The sequence below is a fragment of the Panthera onca genome, chromosome F1 (assembly GCF_046562875.1).
Source record: "Panthera onca isolate mPanOnc1 chromosome F1, mPanOnc1 haplotype 2, whole genome shotgun sequence".
NCBI lineage: Eukaryota > Metazoa > Chordata > Mammalia > Carnivora > Felidae > Panthera > Panthera onca.
The window spans coordinates 4,077,927-4,096,852 of record NC_138355.1 but is presented as its reverse complement, the minus strand read 5'-3'; the positions used below and the strand labels follow the sequence as shown (position 1 = coordinate 4,096,852).

Below are 18,926 nucleotides of genomic sequence, written 5' to 3'. Positions count from 1 at the left end.
GGTCACGATCTCCCAGCTCCTGAGTTCGAGCCCTGCGCCGGCCTCTGTGCTGACAGCTCGGAGCCTGGAGCCTGCTTCGGATTCTGTCTTCCTCTCTCTCTGCCCCTCCCCTGCTTACACTCTGTCTCTCTGTCTCTCTCTCTCTCTGTCTCTCTCTCAAAAATAAACATTTAAAAAATTTAAAAAAAGAAAAAAGAAACAGAAAAGAGACAAGTGGATGCCACAGCGGGGGAGGGGACAATAGAGAGGTTGTTAAAAGGGCACAAACTTTCAGCTAGAAGATGAATAAGGACTCGGGATCTAATGCACAACATGGGGACTACAGCTGATAATACTGTGTCACATAACTGAAATTTGCTAAGAGAGAGAGAACTCAAATGTTCTCACACACATACGCACAAACACACACAAGATAAATATTGGAGGTGATGGGTGCGTTAATTAACTGGATGGGAGAAACTCTTTCACAATGTACACATATATCAAATCATCACAGCGTATCCTTTAAACGTCTTACCATTTTAGGGCGCCTGGATGGCTCAGTTAGTTGAGTGCTGACTCTTGGTTTCGGCTCAGCTCATGATCCCAAGGTTGTGGGTTCGAGTTCCGAATGGGGCTCTGCGCTGACAGTGTGGAGACTGCTTGGAATTCTCTTTGTTTCTCCCTCTTCCCCTCTACCTTGCTCCCGCTCTCTCTAAAATTAAACAAAGAAAAATTTTTTACAAATAAATATCTTACCATTTTTTTTGTCAATCATACTTTAATAAAGCTGAAAAAATAAAGTAAAATAAAATAAAATACCAGCCAACACCTAAACAACTCCTTAAAAAAAAACAAACTTCTAGAGACAAAAACTACATTATCTGAAACAAAAATTAGGTCAGTAAGAATCAGTGGCAAAGTAGATATTGCAAAAGAAAAGGTTAGTGAATTTGAGACATGGCAATAGAAGCTACTCAAAAGTAAACAGAAAGAGAAAAGAAATAAAATCCTCGGTGAGCTGTGGGCCAATGTCAAGCAGCCTCATATACATGTAATGGGAATCCCCCAAGGGTACGAGGCATAGGGACATAAAACAATATTTGAAGAAACAGTGGTTGAAATTTTACCAAATTGCATGGAAACTGTAAAGCCACAGATATGAGAAGCCCCATAAACCCCGGCACTTGCAACATGAAGAAAGCCATTTCAAGGCATATCATATCTATGCTGAAAACTGCTGATAAAAAGTCAATTGGCAAAAAAAAAAAAAAAAAAAAAAATGAACCCCAACCGCAGCCTTCCACCGTTTACAAAAATTAACTCAAAATGCATCGATTCAAATGTAAAATGTAAAACTATGAAATTATGAGGAAAAAACAACACAGGAGAAAATCTTGAAGATGTTCAACTAGGAAGAGTGCTCAGATTTGACGTTAATAATATGATCCGTAAAAAGGAAAACTTGACAAATCAGACCTCTTAAAAATTAGAAATGTTTGCTCTGTGAGAGAACCTGTTGAGAAAACAAAAAGACAGATTACAGACTGGAACAAAATCTTTGCAAACCACCCATCTACCAAAGGACTCGGTGTCTAGAATATATAAAGAACTCTCAAAACTCAATAGCAGAAAGGCACACAATACGGTTAGAAAGTTGGTTAAGGACATGTCAATGAAGTGAATATACAGATGGAAAATAACCAAATGACCCAATGTCAAAAATCAGCAACCAGGGAGATGCACGTTAAAGCCACAAAACAAAAAATCTCAGTGCTGGCAAGAATGTGGAAAAACTGGATCACCCAGAGATTGCTGATAGGAATATAAAAGGCTACAGCCACTCTGGAAAATAATTTGGCATTTTCTTCTCAAACTAAAAACGCACTTACCATGCAACCCAGCCTTAGCACTGTTGGGTATTTATCCCAGGCAAATCAAAACCCGCATACACTCAAAAACCTATACGTGAATGTCCATAGCAACTTTATTTGTAATAGCCAAAAACTAGACTCAACACAAATGTCCTTCAATGTATAAATAATTAAATACATTGCGGGACATCCACACCAAGGAATACTACTGAGAGATCAAAGGCACAAATTCTTGGTACAATGAGACCTTGGGCTGGCTTCCAGGGAAAGCAAAAGGCTATATATTGCACGATACCATGTAAACGATTCCATTTACATAACATTCCTGAGATAACTGGAATACGAAATGGACAACAGATTAGTGGTTGCCGGAGGTCACGGATTGGAGGAAGGGGGGCAGAGTGGCTATGAAGGTACAGGGGAGCCTTGTGGTGATGAGAGACACTGTACCTCACTTGTGGTGGCAATTACAGGAAGCCACGCGTAAAGTAAAACTGCACAGATACATACATACACACATCCACGCACACGCAAATGAGTGCATGTAGAGCTGAGGAAATCTGCATAAACTCTGGGTTGGATCAATGCCAATTTCCTAGTTTTAATGCAGTCCTATGGTTACACAAGAGATCAACATTGAAGGAGGCGGCTGAAGGGGACACCGGACCTTCCTATACATTTCTCTGCCACTTCCTGTGGATCTATAATCGTTTCAAAAGAAAAAGTTAAAGAGAATAAGAAACTTACTATTTACATAAAAACAACAAGATAGCCTAGGGTTTCTTACATCCTATAGCAAATATGTAAGTAAAAGATATGACAGCAATGGCATAGAAACCAGGAGGAGAGAAACAAAGGTGGACTCCACGGGCTCTCACACTACACCTCCAGTGGCAGAATGTAACCTGATGGCAGACTGACGAGTTAAAGACAATACCGCGACCCTAAAACCCCAACGTAACCACTAAAACATCAAGGTGAAGAGATACAACTAACAAGCCAACAAAGAAGATAAAATGGAGGGGCGCCTGGGTGACTCAGTCGGTTAAGCATCCAGCTTCAGCTCAGGTCACGATCTCATGGCTTGTGGGTTCAAGCCCCACATTGGGTTTCTGTGCTGACAGTTCAGAGCCTGGAGCCTGCTTTGGATTCTTTGTCTCCCTCTCTCTGCCCCTCCCCTGCTCATGCTCTCCCTCTCTCAAAAATAAATAAACAAACAAATAAAAAAGATAAGATGGAAACATAAAAAATATTCAAATCCAAAAGAAGGCAGCAAGAGAGGAAAAAGGGAATAAAGAACAGATGAAACTAATAGAAAACAAATATAAATGATAAATTTATTTTTTTAATATTTCACATAACCAAATTTTTTAATGTTTTTTATTTATTTTCAAGAGAGAAAGAGAATGCACACAAGCAGAGGAGGGGCAGAGAGAGGGAGACATGGAATGTGAAGCTGGCTCCAGGCTCTGAGCTGTCAGCACAGAGCCCGATGCGGGGCTCAAACCCACAAACCACAAGATCATGACTTGAGCCGAAGTCGGACGCTCAACCAATTGAGTCACCCAGGTGCTCCGATGATAAATTTAAATGTAATCATATGAGGGGCACCTGAGTGGTTCGGTAGGTTGGTTAAGCGTCCAACTCTTGATTTTGGCTCAGGTCATGATCTCACTGTTTGTGAGATCAAGCCCCGCATCAGTCTGTGCTGAGAGTGGGAGCCTACTGAGACTCTTTCCCTCCCTCTCTCTCTGCCCATCTCCTGGTCGCTCACACAGTCTCTCTCAAACTAAATAAAATAAACTTTTAAAAATGTAATCAGATAAATAATAACTGTGTCCAACAAAAGCAAAATGCACACTCTTCAAGTACACATGGAACATTTATCAAGATGGATCATATTCTGGGCCATAAAACTTATCTCAATAAATGTAAAAGGGCTTAACTCATACAAAGTATGTTCTGTAATCACATGGAATTAAATTAGGAATAACAGAAAGATATCCGGAAAAATCTCCAAATAACACATCTCTAAATAACCCATGGGTCAAAGAATAAATCAAAAGGAAAATTAGAAAGTACTTTTCATGACATGAAAATGAAAATACAACCTATCAGAGTTTGTGGGATTCTACTAAAGCAATTCTTATAGGGAAATTTACAGCACTAATTGCCTATTAGAATAAAAGAAAGGTCTCAAATCAATGACCTCAGGACCTATGATATGAAACTAGAAAAAGAAGAATAAATGAAACCAAAGTAAGCAGAACATAGGAAATAACAAAGATCAAAGAGAAAATCGATGAAATAGAAAACAGAAAAACAACATACAGAATAAATGAAATCTAAAGGTGGTTCTTTGAAAAGATCAATAAAATTAATACACTTCTAGACAGACTGATCAGGAAAAAAGAGAGAAGAGACAAATTACCAATATCAGGAATGACAGAAATAAGTGACATCACTACAGACTTTACAGATACTAACAGGATAACAAGAGAATATTATAAACAACTTTATGCTTATAAATTTGACAACTTAGATAAAACATTGTTTGAAAGATGCAAACTATGAAAGCTCACTCAAGAAGAAATAACTTGAATAGACTTTTTTTAATTTTTTTTTAATATTTTATTTATTTTTGATAGAGAGAGAGCACAAATGGGGGAGGGGCAGAGAGAGAAGGAGACACAAAATCTGAAGCAGGTTCCAGGCTCAGAGCTGTCAGCACAAAGCCCAAGGCAGGGCTCAAAGTCATAAATTGCGAGATCATGACCTGAGCCGAAGTTGGACGCCTAACCGACTGAGCCACCCAGGTGCCCCTTGAATAGAACTATTTCTGTTAAAGGCATTAAATTAAATTAATTAAGGTTTAAATCCTTCCACAAAGAAAGCTCCTAGCCCAGATAGTGAATTCTACCAAGTATTTAAGGAAAAAGTAACACCAACTCTACACAGAGTCTTCCAGAAAATTGAAGAAGAGTAAATAATTCCCACTTCACTCTATGAGCTAGCACTGCTCTGATACCAAGGCCAAAAAACATTATAAGAGAAAAAACCACAGACCAATATCCTCATGAACATGGATACAAAATTCTTAAATAAATTTCAGTAAATGGAATCCAACAATTATTAAAAGGGTAATACAGGGGTAATACAGTCGGTTAAGCGCCCAACTCTTGATATTGGCTCAGGTCATGATCTCACAGTCATGAGATCAAGCCCCACATTGGGCTCTGTGCTGGGCATGGAGCCTGCTTGGGATTCTCTCTCTCTTCCTCTCCCTCTGCCCCTCCCCTACTTGTACTCACTCTGTCTCTAAAAAATAAAAAATAAAAAATAAAAAATAAAAAATTTAAAAGAGTAATACATTATGACTAAGCATGGTTTATCCCAAGAATGCAGCCTCAGTTTAACATTTGAAAAAGAATGTCAGTCATTCTATTAACAAATTCATAAGAAACACCCTGTGATCATCTCTAATGCAGAAAAAGCATTTGATAAAATGCGACATTTTTTCATGACAAAAAGACTCAACAAACTAGGAATAGAAGGAAACTTCTTCAACCTGATAAAGAGCATTATGAAAAGCCTGTAGCTGGGGCACCTGGGTGGCTCAGTGAGTTAAGCATCCTACTTTGGCTCAGGTCATGATCTCATAGTTCGTGAGTTCAAGCCCCACGCTGACAGCTCAGAGCCTAGAGCCTGCTTCAGATTCTGTGTCTCCCTCCCTCTGCCCCTTTCCTACTCACACTCTGTCTCTGTCTCTCAAAAATTAATAAACATTGAAACAAATTTCTTTGAAAAGTCTATAGCTAACATCATAGTTAGTGGTGAAGAACTGAATACTTCCCCCCAAGATCAGGAACAACATGAGGACATCCATTCTCATTACTTCTGTTCAACAGTGTACTAGAGGCTCTAGCCAGTGCAATCAAGCAAGAAAAAGAAATAAAAGGCATCGAGGTTGGAAAGGAAAACATAAAGTTGCCCTTAGCCCCAAACAATATCATCATCCAAGTAGAAAATGTGATGGAATCTACAAAAAAGCTACCAGAACTAGTGAGTTTAGTAAGTTTAATAAGAACATAAGATCAATATAACAGGTCAATTGTATTTCTGTATACTCACAACACAAAATCAGAAACTGAAATTTTTCAAAATAATACTATTTATAACAGCATCAAAACAAAAAAAAATTAGGATAAATATGGCAAAAGGTATACAAACAGCTACGCTGAAAACTACAAAACATTGCTAAAGAAAATTAAAGAAGAGCTTTTTAAAGGGTGAAGAAATATACATTTTCCTCGAATCTGAGAAATCAATATTGCTAAGACGTTGACTCTCCCCAAATTGTTCTATAGATTCAGTGCAATGCCAGCGAAGATCCCAGGTGGATCTTGCAGAAATTAGCAAGGTGATTTTAACATTTAAATGAAAACGTGAAGAGCTTAGAATAGCCAAAATCGCTACAACACAAAATAAAGTTGGAGAACTCAAACTACCTGACTTCAAGATTTGTATAAAGGCTACAAGAATTGAAAAGTGTGATTTGGCGTAAATAAGCAAACAGATGAAGGGGACACAACAGGGAACCCGGAAATAGACCTACATATATATGGACAACTACTTTTTGACAAAGCTGCCAAAGTAGTCAGTGGAGAAAGGGCAGGGCTGGAATGACTGGTACCCACACACAAACACAATGACCTCCAGTTCATACCTGGCGCCATATGCAACATGGAGTGATAGGTCTAAATGCACAACCAAAAATGGTACAACTTCTAGAAAAAAATGTTGGCGAAAAATCGTGTGATTTGGAGGCAGGCAAAGATTACTTAGAACACCAAAAACGTGACCCCACAAAAGAAAAATTGATAAAGTGCACTTAGCCAAAATCTTAAATTTAGCTCCTAAGAGAATGAAGATGACTTGTAAACTGAGAGAAAACCTTTAAAACGTGTATCTGATAAAGGATTTGTATTCGCACTACATAAAAAAACTCTGAAATACTAATAACAAGAAAACAACACATTTTTAAAGTTTATTTAGTTTGAGAGACAGAGAGAGAATGAGAGCGAGAGGAAGGGCAGAGAGAGAGAGGGAGAGAGAGAATCCCAAGCAAGCTCTGAGCCCGACTCAGGGCTCAAACTCACAAACAGTGAGATCATGACTTGAACCAAAACCAAGAGTCAGACGCTTAACCGACTGGCCACCCAGGCGCCCCAACAACACAATCTTTTAAATGGGCAAAGAATTTGAACAGGTACTTCCTCAAAGAAAACACACAGAAAACAAGCAAACAGAAGGACTCATCAGGGGAATGCACACCAAAGCCACAGCAAGAGCCCACCTCGCACCTATCGAAATGGCTAAAACTGAAAAGACTGACCATCCGAAGTGCTGGGAAGGTGACAGAGAGAGAAACTGGAAGTCCCACACGTTGGTGGAAACATAAGATGGTCCGACCACCTTGTAAAACAGTTGGGCAGCTCTTTACAAAGATAAGCAGAGCACAGGGGATTTTTAGGGCCGTGGAACTATGGGGAATAAGTTTAGCAATTCCCTGAGTTTGCACCAATGGGTTAACAGGGTTTAGGACTAAAGCACCTAGGATTAGGTAAACAGAGCAAAAGTGCCCCCAGCATAGTACAAGATCAGAAAGCTGCTTCCATAGAATGCAAGGTCCACAATAGGTAAACAGGTAAACAGGGCTACAGACTGCACAGCAGGGTGAAATTGCCCAGATCTGAGCTAGTTATCAAAATAAAGGTGCCTTGTTGACCCTGAGGTAGCATGCTCAGTCCGTCTTATCCCCTAGACAAGTTAAGATAAACAGACATGCCTCGTGCCTGCCATAAACAGCCATCTGCCCTGCGTCGGGATTTTGTTTTGTATTGAGCCAAACCCCTGACACCACATATCTTCGTAACCCCCTTTCTCTCACACGCGAGTTAATGTGCACAGTTTTATTGTCTCTTTCTGCATGTCCATCACCATTGTTTGTAAGCCTTCTGATCCTACTAAATACAGAGCAAGGACCCTTACTCGGAGCTCTTGTCTCCTCCCGGTCATTAGCCTCTCTCATATTCAATTCTGCATCTTCTCCCTTGCTGGACAAGAGAGAACTCCAGACTCAAAGTCTGTGACATGGAACCATTCTGAATGATACTGTAACGGTGGATACATGTCAATATAATCTGTTAAGACCCAGAGAATGAACATTGTGTGTCAACTACACTCAAGTAAAAAAAAGAAAAAGAAAAAAAACAACATAGAACGTAGAGCATCAGGAGCAAATCTTAGGGATGCTGTCGATGGGCGATAACGTGTCAACACGGGTGGACAGATCGGAACGAATGCACCATCCGGTGTGGGGTGCTGTGCCTGTGTGGGGTAAGGGCTGCACCAGAACTCTCTGTACTTACCACTCAATTTTGCTGTGAACCTAAAACTGCTCTACAAAATAAAGACTATTCGAAAAGACAAAGGGGGTGAAGTATGGATCCACACTACGACACGATGAACCTTGAAAACACCACACGGAGTAAAAGAAGCCAGTCCCAAAGGACCACATACGATATGATTTCATTGACATGGGATGTCCAGAGTAAGTAAATAAGAGAGACCAAACGTGGATTATTAGTGGGTAAGAGCCACCAGGGGAGGAGGAAAACAGGGAATGACTATTAACTGGCAAAACACAGTTTCTTCTGGGTTGAATGTTCTAAATTTAAGAGAGCAGTGCTGGTGCACAGCTCCGTGAATGTACCAAAAACCACTGACCTGTACACGTAAGTGGGTGAATTTTATGGTATGTTCACTAAAATCTTGAGAAATGTTTTAAAAATTAAAAACTATGAAAACCGAAAGAAGAAATGATTTATATGGTTACTCTGGAAGGCACATACGTGCGAGGAAAAGTATACGGTCAAAACCAGACATATACGTGAATTCGTGACATCTCTTTTACTTGTGGTCTCGAGTTGGACATGGGACCAGGACAGCAGGAGCCCCTTCTGTGCGGATATTGTTCCGTGGAACACTGGCATGATGATCTCCCCACGGAAGGAAAGGGGTAAGAGTCGTACTGGCTATGAAAACATCTACTCTCCAAAACATATAATGACTCAGAGGTAAGTCTGTATTACACATCTTTTGTTTAAAACGTACAGTGATGGGGGCCCCTGGGTGGCTCAGTCGGTGAAACATCCGACTTCAGCTCAGGTCATGATCTTGTTGTTCGTGAGTTCAAGCCCCACATCGGGCTCTGTGCAGACAGCCCAGAGCCTGGAGCCTGCTTCGGATTCTGTGTCTCCCTCTCTCTCTGCCCTTCCCCCGTGCACGCCCTCTCAAAAATAAATTGAACATTTAAACAAAGATCCTTCTGTGCATTTATGGAAGCCCAGCTCCACCCCACCCACCCCACCTCCACGGCAACAACACTCAAAATTCAGTGATTCCAAGAACGACGGCACCAACAGATCCATTTTCCTGTGCGCAGAGTCCTACCAGAGATCCGAGTTGTGTGATTTCTGTTTTTTATGAGAGCAGTGGCCCTGTGCCGCGGTCTGGGTGAGAACAGGAAAACGGGTGGGTGCCACTGAGGGTCCCCATCTGTAAGTCTGGCTTCGGGTAACACGGACACACGAGCTTGACCTTCGCTTCCTGGAGACTAGAAGTTCGTAGTCGCGGGCTGTGTTGGCAGGTCCGTGAGGTCATCCAGGGTCAGCCTTCTGCCGTGGTCCTCGGCGTGTGGCTCCCGTCCTCGGCTGACATGGTGGCTGCTACAGACCTGGAATGTGGTCAGCAGCCGTGGGACAGGGAAAGGGCAAAGGGAGGTGCTCTGACTGTTCCGGGAGGTAAGGACGGAGCTGCCCCGAGCAGGGAGAGGGCGATGGCCGGCAGGTCAGGCGCCCGGCTGCCTGGAGCCGGAAAGACACTGGATGCAGGAACCGATCCCGGGATAACACGTGTGCTGTCCTGACCCTCGAGGGCACAAAAGGGCTGATGTCCGGAGCTGAAACGCCTGGGTTTAAAGACCAACAACCTTTCTTAAAGACCAACGGCTGCAAAGGAGTTCACTGCTGTGTTCAGGTCCCACCCTCCAGGGACCTCTCCCCACGAGGACCGAACTCGGCAAAGGGGACTCTGAACATCTTGCACGTTCCCCAAGGCTGCTTAGCTGCCCAGGGTTCTTGAACTCACGAACCGCAAGATCACGACTGGAGCCAAAGTCGGACGCTCAGCCGACTAAACCACCCAGGCGCCCCAGAAATATCTTCTGTTTACCGAGGCCGGCGGGGGGGCGGGGGATGGTAAGAGGGAAGAGGGGCATGAAAATGCAAGGCGGAGAGACAGGTGACGGGTTCATGGTGAGCTGAGTGAAGGGCACGGTCAAGCAGGGGCAGGAAACACGGGTATCGGACAGCGAGAAGCACAGAGAAGGTGGCCGCTTTCATCAGACCCGGCTCTCCTGCCGGACGCAGGCCACCCCCACCCGAGCCCTGCTCCGAGTTGGAACCTGGGAGAATCTGCCTCGCTCGCCCGGTGAAAGGTGCTCCTGGGGCCTCACACCTGCGAGGCGGCAGGGACCTGAGCGCGGGCTTGGCTCTCCACCTGGAGCCCCTCGGAGGGGGGCAGCCTGGCAGGGGCTGCTGCCTTCCCTCCTGTGCCCCAAGGAGCTGCCACAAGCTGCAGGACCAGCCTCCCCTCAGCAGCGGGCCGGTGAGTGAGTGCCAGGCGCACGGTGCTCCCTCAAAACGCATGAAGGGACTAAAGGTGCCTGAATGCAGAGCAAGGGGGGCAGGAGCCCCGGAGGGAACATCCTGCGCTTCTGGGCATCCTGCCTTAGCTGGTACTTCAGCTACAATGTGAAGTAATTCACCCCTTCTGTGCACAACAGATCTCAGAGGGAACTAAAGCTATAAGATTAAAAAAGCCTCTCTTTCCCCTTTCCACCCCCGCACCTGCCGGCAGGCCCTATACGGGGCTGGTTGGTGCCTCAGTACGTACATATTCTGTCCAGATACCTTCTGTTGAATGTATTTGCAAGAATGTAACTTATAAACAATTTGATTAACAATAACTCACTTATAAAGTACATCCTACATTAAAATTACTAGGAAGGGCTGGGGTTAGGCGGGTGGGGGAGGGGGGTGGGCCCTTCCCCGGGAGCAGTTCCTGGGATGGCCACCAGGTGTCAGAGCCACCAACAATGCTCCCAGAGACCGGGGCAGGGGAGTGCCAGGAAGGGTGGCAAGACCCCCCTGGCAGTGTTCGGCCCTTTGGTGAGAATTTTGTCTACTACGGCGTTGGGTGGGGGGAGTAAGGGGAGCTGCAAACCCCTTAAATTCTCAGGCCACAGATTCCCCTTCACTGGGTAGCCTCTGATCCTTGGAGAAGCCATGCGAGCGCGGCCGGGTTCTCTGGGGAAGCGTGAGGATGGCCTGGGCCGTCTCCCTTCCCCAGCCAGAGGCCAGTGGAGAGGTGAGCACCGCGGGGCACACAGAGGCGGGCTCGGCCACCCCTCCTGCACGGGTAAAGTTCTGCACGCAGAGTCGCGTCCAGCCGGGCCTGGCCCTGTCCAGCAGGCTTGGGGGGCTCAGCTCGCGGGCAGCGCCCAGGGCGATTCCGGGGTGACCAGAGCCAGCCCATTACAACAAGGAGGTCGGGGTGGGGGTGGGGGGCACGACGACCGTGGCTCCAGGCAAACAGCACATCTGTAGAGTGTCCAAAAGGAAGAGGTCCCTGGACCACACCCCGCTTCTGGCCTCGGGTCCAGACCCACTGCCCACTGGGGCTTCTCACGGGTGAAACTTTACCACCTATAAGGATGCCAAGCTTGTGGGAGGGGGTGGGGGTAAGGGGAGAGCTCGACACTCCCTGTACCACATCACTGACGTCTAAATAGGACTCCAGATTCGTGATCTCCACGCATTCTGACAGGCGGATGAAGGTGACCTTTTTCTGTGATTGGAATGGCCTCATCGTCTAAACTGGTCCGTCCCACACAGGCCACGTGAAGCAACAGTAACTATCTAAGTCACCCTACACCTTACATGTCACGTGTGTAATTTAAAATAATACACCTGTTGCCATACCCGTAATAAAAGCGGCAATTATCGTTAACACATAGGTAGTATTCATATTCAAATGCGACCATGCATTTTATGCTCGATGTCTCAAGCGTCATATTCAAGCCAAATGATTCATTTAAAAACAAGAAAGGACAGAGCAACGTTTAGAGTGGGATCCACGTTAATGTACCACGACTGGTACAATAATCGTTGCTTTGATGTGGCCAACACTGGTCTGGCCGTGGAGGTGTTTTGTTCTCCATTCTCCTATTACACATGATATCAGAGGTACGGAATTGAAAAAATCTCTCATAATGCTAACCAGACTACTCCCGTGATCATTTCAGAGGGAACACCGTCCCTGAGGAGGGACAGACAGAGCCAAGGGAAGGGGCCGTCGAGCACCACCCTAATTTGCTCTGGGTTTGCCTACCTCAAGGAAGCCTCCCCTCCTGGATCATCCTGGACCCACTGGATTCCTGGTAAGTGAACGAGCCTCCCAAGCCCATGAATAGTCTAGTCTCCTTCATGAGGCCACTCGTGACAGGGTTACACTAAGGCCAAGACAGATGCCACAGGTCAGTGTCTCACGAGATCCCCAAGCTTCTAGGTCTCTGAAAAAAAAAAAAACAAACAAACCATGGGGTGTTGAGGGTGGTAAAGGATGGAATTCAGGCCCTGCCCACTTCGCTGAATCAAATACCTGCTTGCCACACGCCCCTCCAGTTTAATCACGTTTTGCGAGGGTGAGTCAGAGAGGAGGTGGGCGGCCGTGCTTGGTTTTCCAGGCATACGGTACCCTAATGACCATGACTCCTCCCTCCACTTAAACCTCCCTGCACAGACACTCCTCCAAGCCCTGCAACCGGCCAGGCAAAAGGCCTGATTCAGAATCTCGTCTCCTCACCGGTACCCGAGGCTGATCCCCTTCCATAAAAGGGGGAAGGAAATCATCAATGTGAACGCACAAAAACAGATGATTTCCTGAGTCACACCTGAGTTTGGGCGCAGAGTTTGGGTGCAGGGTAAGGTCAAGCTAAAAGCTCAGAGGTCACGGACCATAATTATCCCTCCAGAAGGGCAGCCTACCTTACCCGTAGCCACGCAGCTTCTGAGGCCATGACAAAGAGCTGGGCCCGTCGAAACCCCGGAGGAGGAAACATTCCTCACCAGGTCTCCCAGCCCAAACTTCCGTGACAGGCACCAGAGGAGTAAACTGACTAAGCCAATAGAAGCAAGCGAGAACTGGTTCCCCTGCTCTCTAGATGGCTCATGACATTTCAATTATGCTCAGCACAATATAGCCAAATTATTTATAACCTGTATGGAGCCTCCTGGCTTCACAGAAGAAATCTTGGTGGGGTTGAAGAAAGCTAGAAGTAGAGACCAGAGAAAAGTTCACAAGTAGAAATGAGCCCGTCCAAGGGGCCGTTTGCGTCCTGGATACGTAAAGCATGGCACCTTTTGTTCAGGAAGCCGTGAGGGTGGTGTGTTTTGGGAGGTGCTTACTTGCAATTTATTTCTCCGAATAATGTAGTGTTCACGTTCTGTCTCTCTCCGTCCCTCCCCTGCTCGAGCTCTGTCTCTCTCTCTCTCTCTCAAAAATAAATAAACATTAAAAAAGTGTGTTTAAATAAATAAATAAATAAATAAGGACTGTTAGCTTTAAAAAAAAAACAGGGGGTGCCTGGGTGGCTCAGTCGGTTGAGCGTCCAACTCTTGGTTTTGGCTCAGGTCATGACCTCATGGTTCATGAGTTCGAGCCCCATGTTGGGCTCTGCTGACAGCACAGAGCCTGCTTGGGATTCTCTTCCTCTCTCTCGCTCTCTCTCTCTCTGCCCCTCCCCCACTTGTGCTGGCTCTTCCCCTCTCTCTCTCTCTCAAAATAAATACATAAACTTAAAAAAAAAAAAAAAAAAGGACAATCTCAGGTCACTACTTTGCCAGCCCTACCTTCGATGACTAAAGGAAGTCACTGGGAACAGAACTGCCCTCAAAGTCAGGAACGTATGACTATCAGGTCTCGCCAGGACACCTGGGCAAGACACCTGGCCATCACGAATGTCAGTCACGGTCACCTTGCCTGAAAAGTTTAGAGGCCCAGATTCCTTTCAATACTAAATGACCACACTGCAGAGTTCAATACATTTTCTAGATGGTCACTTCCCACAAGAACGGGGAACATAATTAATAGGAGAAAACCCACCAAAATAGATCACTGTGCTGTAGCAGGGTCTATCACACTGTGTAGACGTGGCCTTGGTGTGGCCAGGCTGCTTGGTTAATCAGACACAGGGATGTGAACGCTTTTTCGGGTAAGAGAGCCACCCACCCGCAGGGGAGGACGGACTGCGATCTCCAGTCGTGGGGTGGAGAGTCGTGCGGTGGGGAGCACCTCTCTGGGGGACGGAACGAGCGTGGGTCTTTTTTGAACCTAAACCCAGTGTCTCAAGGGAACATTTTGAGTCAGAAAACAAAGCGGGCCGACAGGCTGTTTGGAGCCGCGACTCCTGCTTTTCAAGTTCACGCTCAGCCTACCTGTGGTGAGACCCGTGGTTGCCACACCGGGGCCGTCCGCAGGGGCCAAGTGTGCTCAGAGAGGCTCTCGTTACATAACCCTCGGCCACGGCCCCGCACATGCATGAGCGGGCACACATGGGATCTCGCACGCTGCGTGTACGGGAAGGGGGTTAGAACACACGAGGCTGCAGGACAGTGACAGGGGTGAGCTCAGGGCCTCCTGCCGCACAGGTTAACAACAGCAGCATTTCACATTCCTGTGGTTGTATGAACCGTGTGCCTCGGGCGAAACAAAGGCTCCAAGAAGAGTAGAAAGCCAAGCGAGTTCTCAGTGAGCAGCTCCTACCCACAGGCCCTCATGACGCGGGGGACGTGGGGTTGGGCAGGGGAGACTCGGCACCTAGTGCTCCTGCGTCGGGTGTGAACGCCGTTCGGCCACTGCTGGTCAGTGTCCAGCTTGCTCCTGCTCAAAGAATGAGCCACCTTTGACTCCAAAACCAGCTTTACCCGCTCCCCGCCCCCCTGCGATCTCTCTCTCTCTCTCTCCCCTCCACTCTCTCCACCCACCCCTGCTCTCTCTCTCCCCCCGACTCTCTCTCTCCCCACCTCTGCTCTCCCACCCCCCAACCCCCAACCCCGCTCTCGCTCTCTCTCTCTCTCTCTCTCTCCACTTCTATCTCTCAGAGGCATTTTCTTCACCGCACCCTATGACCGGCCTGGCTTCAGGTAACCAGGGCTCATTCTAAGTCACCTTGTTGTCACCCCGAGGCTTTGTGTTATCTGTTGCCTCGGCCTGGAATGCTCCCAACCCTGATCTTCACGAAGGTGGCTCACAGAGGTCTCGGCCTCCGGGGAGCCCCTCAGAGGGGCCCTCCCCAGCCCTCCAACTCCAAGCATCCCCCACCCTGCATTCTGTCCCGTGACCCTACCCTGATTCCCTGCCTGGCGCTTCACACCCCCTCATTTATTTCCTGTGTGTTTCTTTCTTGCCTGTCTCCCCTCACTAGCATGCAAGCTCTGTGGACGTGGGCATTCTGTGTCTTGTTCACGGACTAGCCGCTACAACAGGGCCTTGCACACGGCCAGTGCTGGACGAGCGCCAGCTGAACGAGCGGACGGACAGTTGGATGAGGGAGGAGGGCAGAGGAGGCCATCCCTGCGAAGGGCCGATGGTGCGCTGGGAATAAGGCAAGGGGGACTCCAGAGTCCGCCAGGGAAGACGGACATTTACCCAAGCCAGTGTGGTGCAAGAGAAGCTCATGGAAGCGTGTGCAGCTGTCTGCTCGATGGGAATGTGAGGACAGTCTCAGGAAAGGTCAGAGGTGGCCAAATGGGCAAAGGAGACAGAGGGGTGACGGGGAAGGCCCCTTGTCGGGGAGCATCACGGCAAAGCAGCCCATCTGGGAACAGACCGCAGGTTCCAGAGGAGCCCCACGTGAAGCAGTGAGGGGTGTGAGGCCTGGATGGGGTGGGGGCGCAGGCCAGTGCAGCCTGGAAGGGGGGGCACGTGCCAGGTCTTAAGAGAGCCTCGCACACCAGTCCCCGTGCGCTGGATTTCAATCCTCTGAGAGGCGGGAGCCGTTGAGGTATTTTTAAGTAGGGAGGTGACATGACGGGTTTTGACTTACAAAGATAGTTTGGGTGGCAGTGAAGGCCACGAGAAGAGAACAGAGCAGAGCACGTGGGTCACTGTCCCCTCTGGGCCTGAAAATGCCCAGATGTCAGCCCCCAGCAGCAACAGAGAAGGAAGAGTGGTCACAGACTGGAAGCTGTTAAAAGGGTGGAATCAGTGGGACTCAGTGACACTCAACGTGCGGGAGGTGACGGACAGGACGGGGCTGTGGTCTGCGTGGCCTCGCGCGTTGGGGTCGAGAGGCGGCCAGGCCAGAGTGGCCGGCTCCTGTGAGCTCAGGGCTGCCTGCCCAGCCAGTTATCTTCGGCCCTCGAGCCGCCATCGGTGACAGGTCCCTCTGATGGGTGCACATCCAGCCCACGACATGGGTGATTTATCTGCTCGTGAAGATTCGCGTGTTAGGATTTCAGCGCGGCCGTTCTTGGAGGCACACGCTGGGCCACCGCCACAGAAGCATGACTATTGGTCTAAATATAGACGTGCCTGTCACCTCCGAGAAAGAACAGACCAGAACCCATGGTTCCACTCACTCCGAGGAAGTTTTAAGGGGAGAAAATTAAAGAACAAACCTTGCCCTGTCTCTCAGGCTGTGAATCTAAGCAGCAAACCACGACTGCCTCACCTGCTGCCCTTCTCCTGCCCTCCTGGCTAACTCGGGCCCCAGAACCCTCGAGAGCGGCCCCCTCCCCAAGACAGTTCTCACAGGCCTCAAGGGATACCTCACAGGGGCTGAAGAGCGGGTACAGCCGGCTGGCTGGCCCAGTGCTCTGCAAGGACCCCACTTTATTCCTTCTGTCCTGCTCCCCCTGCCCCACCCTCTCCCCCCCCCATCCCCCCCACCACGAGCTGCCACCACAAGAACAAATGCACAATTTGGAAAGCGTGGGCTCTGGTACCTGGCTGCTTGGTTGAATCCTGGCTTTGCCATGTGGGAGCTGTGTGACCCGGGCAAGTTGCCTAGCCTCTCTGTGCCTCCGTCTCGAAAATAATGCGGTAAAATAATGCAGTGATTAAATGAACGAAGCGCACGGTGAGGGCCCAGCAAATGTTCGCTGTTGTTCCCACGGCCGCCCCTCCCAGCCCTGGGGAAGCCTCGCTAAGTCCTAAGACAGGGAGCCCAAGCTGCGGGCATCCTGCTGCCAACTCAGGGGCAGTGCCCTCCTTCTGCAACATGCTACCAATGGGGCCGACAGAGCAGGAGAGATGGCATCCAGTGTTTTCTGAAATTATCATTAGAATGTTCTTGACGGTCTATCCCCACAGCCCTCCCTTCTCACGCCGTCCTCCCAGGACTCACCGCAGTCAGAGTCATCTGGGCCAGGAGACAAGTGAGTGACAGACACACACGGTCTCCCTCCCTCGGGGAGGGGCTTTGTTACAGGGTCAAGTGGGGCCAGCCTGGCTCCTACTCCCTTAAGATGGGCTCTTCCCAGGAGAATCCCTCGCTCCTCATCTAAATAGATTTCTGGAGTCTTCCAAAGGGAGGGTTGAGTCCGGTCCTTTGGAAGAACGAAAGCCCAGTTGCATTGTTAAATTATGTGTAAGTGGAAAATGAGTATAAGCTGTAAAAACATGCTAAATTCAAGACTAAAACAATAGTTCTGATATGGACTTTTAACTTATCTTGGACAATGAACTACCTGTCCGCAATCTTAACATTAGGACAGGGAGAGGAAAATGAAATTTTAAACATGATACCCATTCACATTAACATCAAAAACACCCGTCCGGCGCATAGGAATCAATCTTACTGATAAAAGAGGTGCAAAACCTGCCCAGGGAATCCAGAGACATTCCCAAGAAAAGCGAAAGAAGACCTATATAAGTGGGACAGCATGCCGTGTTCCTGGGCACAAAGGTTCAATGCCGTGAACATATTCGCTTTTCCCAAATTGATCTACGGATCGTATTCGATTCCAGTCAAAATCTTGGCGATTTTTGGCGGAAACTGACAGGATGACTCCATTTTTTTTTTTTTTCTATGAAATACAGGACCAAGAGAACCAAGGAAATCTTGAAGAAGAAAAACACAGTTGAAAGATTTACTCTGTCAGATGGCAAGACTTATCATACGATTACAGCAGTTAAGTCAGTACAGTACTAGCACAAACTTTGGCCAGCAAAAGCGCAAAGATACGTGAACCGACCAAGAGAACCAAGAGGGTTTAGAAACAGACGCACACGTGTGCCAGTCTCTAATTCATGGTGACGGCACCACGCTACGGGGCAGAGAGGAAGGCATGGTCTTTGGACCCTCCGGATGAAAACACGGAAAAACAAATGAGCCTTGATCCTACCTCACACCAGTCACAAAGCTAAACTCTAGGGGCGTCTGGCTGGCTCAGATGTAAGAGCGTCTGACTGTTGGTCTCAGGGTCACGAGTTCGAGCCCCACGTTGGGCGGAGAGGTTACATAAGTAAATGAACTTTAAAACAAAAAGTCTAGGAGTGTGGACGTATCCCGGGCAGGTAAAGGATACCTCTGAAGCTTGCAGAGTCTATCTGAGAAGAGTATCTCCGTGCCCTTGAGGACGGGGAATGACTTCTGAAGTAGGACACAACAAGCACGAACCATAAGGGGAACAATTGATGAATTGGATTTCATTAAGAACTTCTGCTCGAGACACCATTAAGAGACTGAAAGCAAACCACACAGCGGGAGAAGGAATTTGCAGGACGTGGGTCCAACAAAACACTCACACTCAAAATCCATAAAGAATTCCACAGATCAATGAGAAAGAGGAAACACAATGTTAAAGGGAGGGAGACGCAAAAGACTTGAAAAGGCACTTCATAAAAGAGAATATCCCATGGCACAACCCCCCCCCCCAAAAAAAA

General features: G+C 47.4%; 1 protein-coding gene across 5 annotated transcripts in view; it reads right to left on the bottom strand.

Annotated features, from left to right (window-relative positions):
- Window positions 1-18,926, bottom strand: part of CNIH3 (cornichon family AMPA receptor auxiliary protein 3) — a 199,001-nt gene that overhangs the window by 170,564 nt on the left and 9,511 nt on the right. For 3 of the 5 annotated variants that reach the window (XM_078441031.2, XM_078441029.2, XM_078441027.2), the window contains exon 2: window positions 518-694. The gene's annotated coding sequence lies outside the window, so the exon portion shown is untranslated. Of the gene's footprint in view, window positions 1-517; window positions 695-12,368; window positions 12,550-18,926 lie in introns of all 5 variants that reach the window. The other 2 variants (XM_078441030.2, XM_078441028.2) reach the window with 1 other exon arrangement.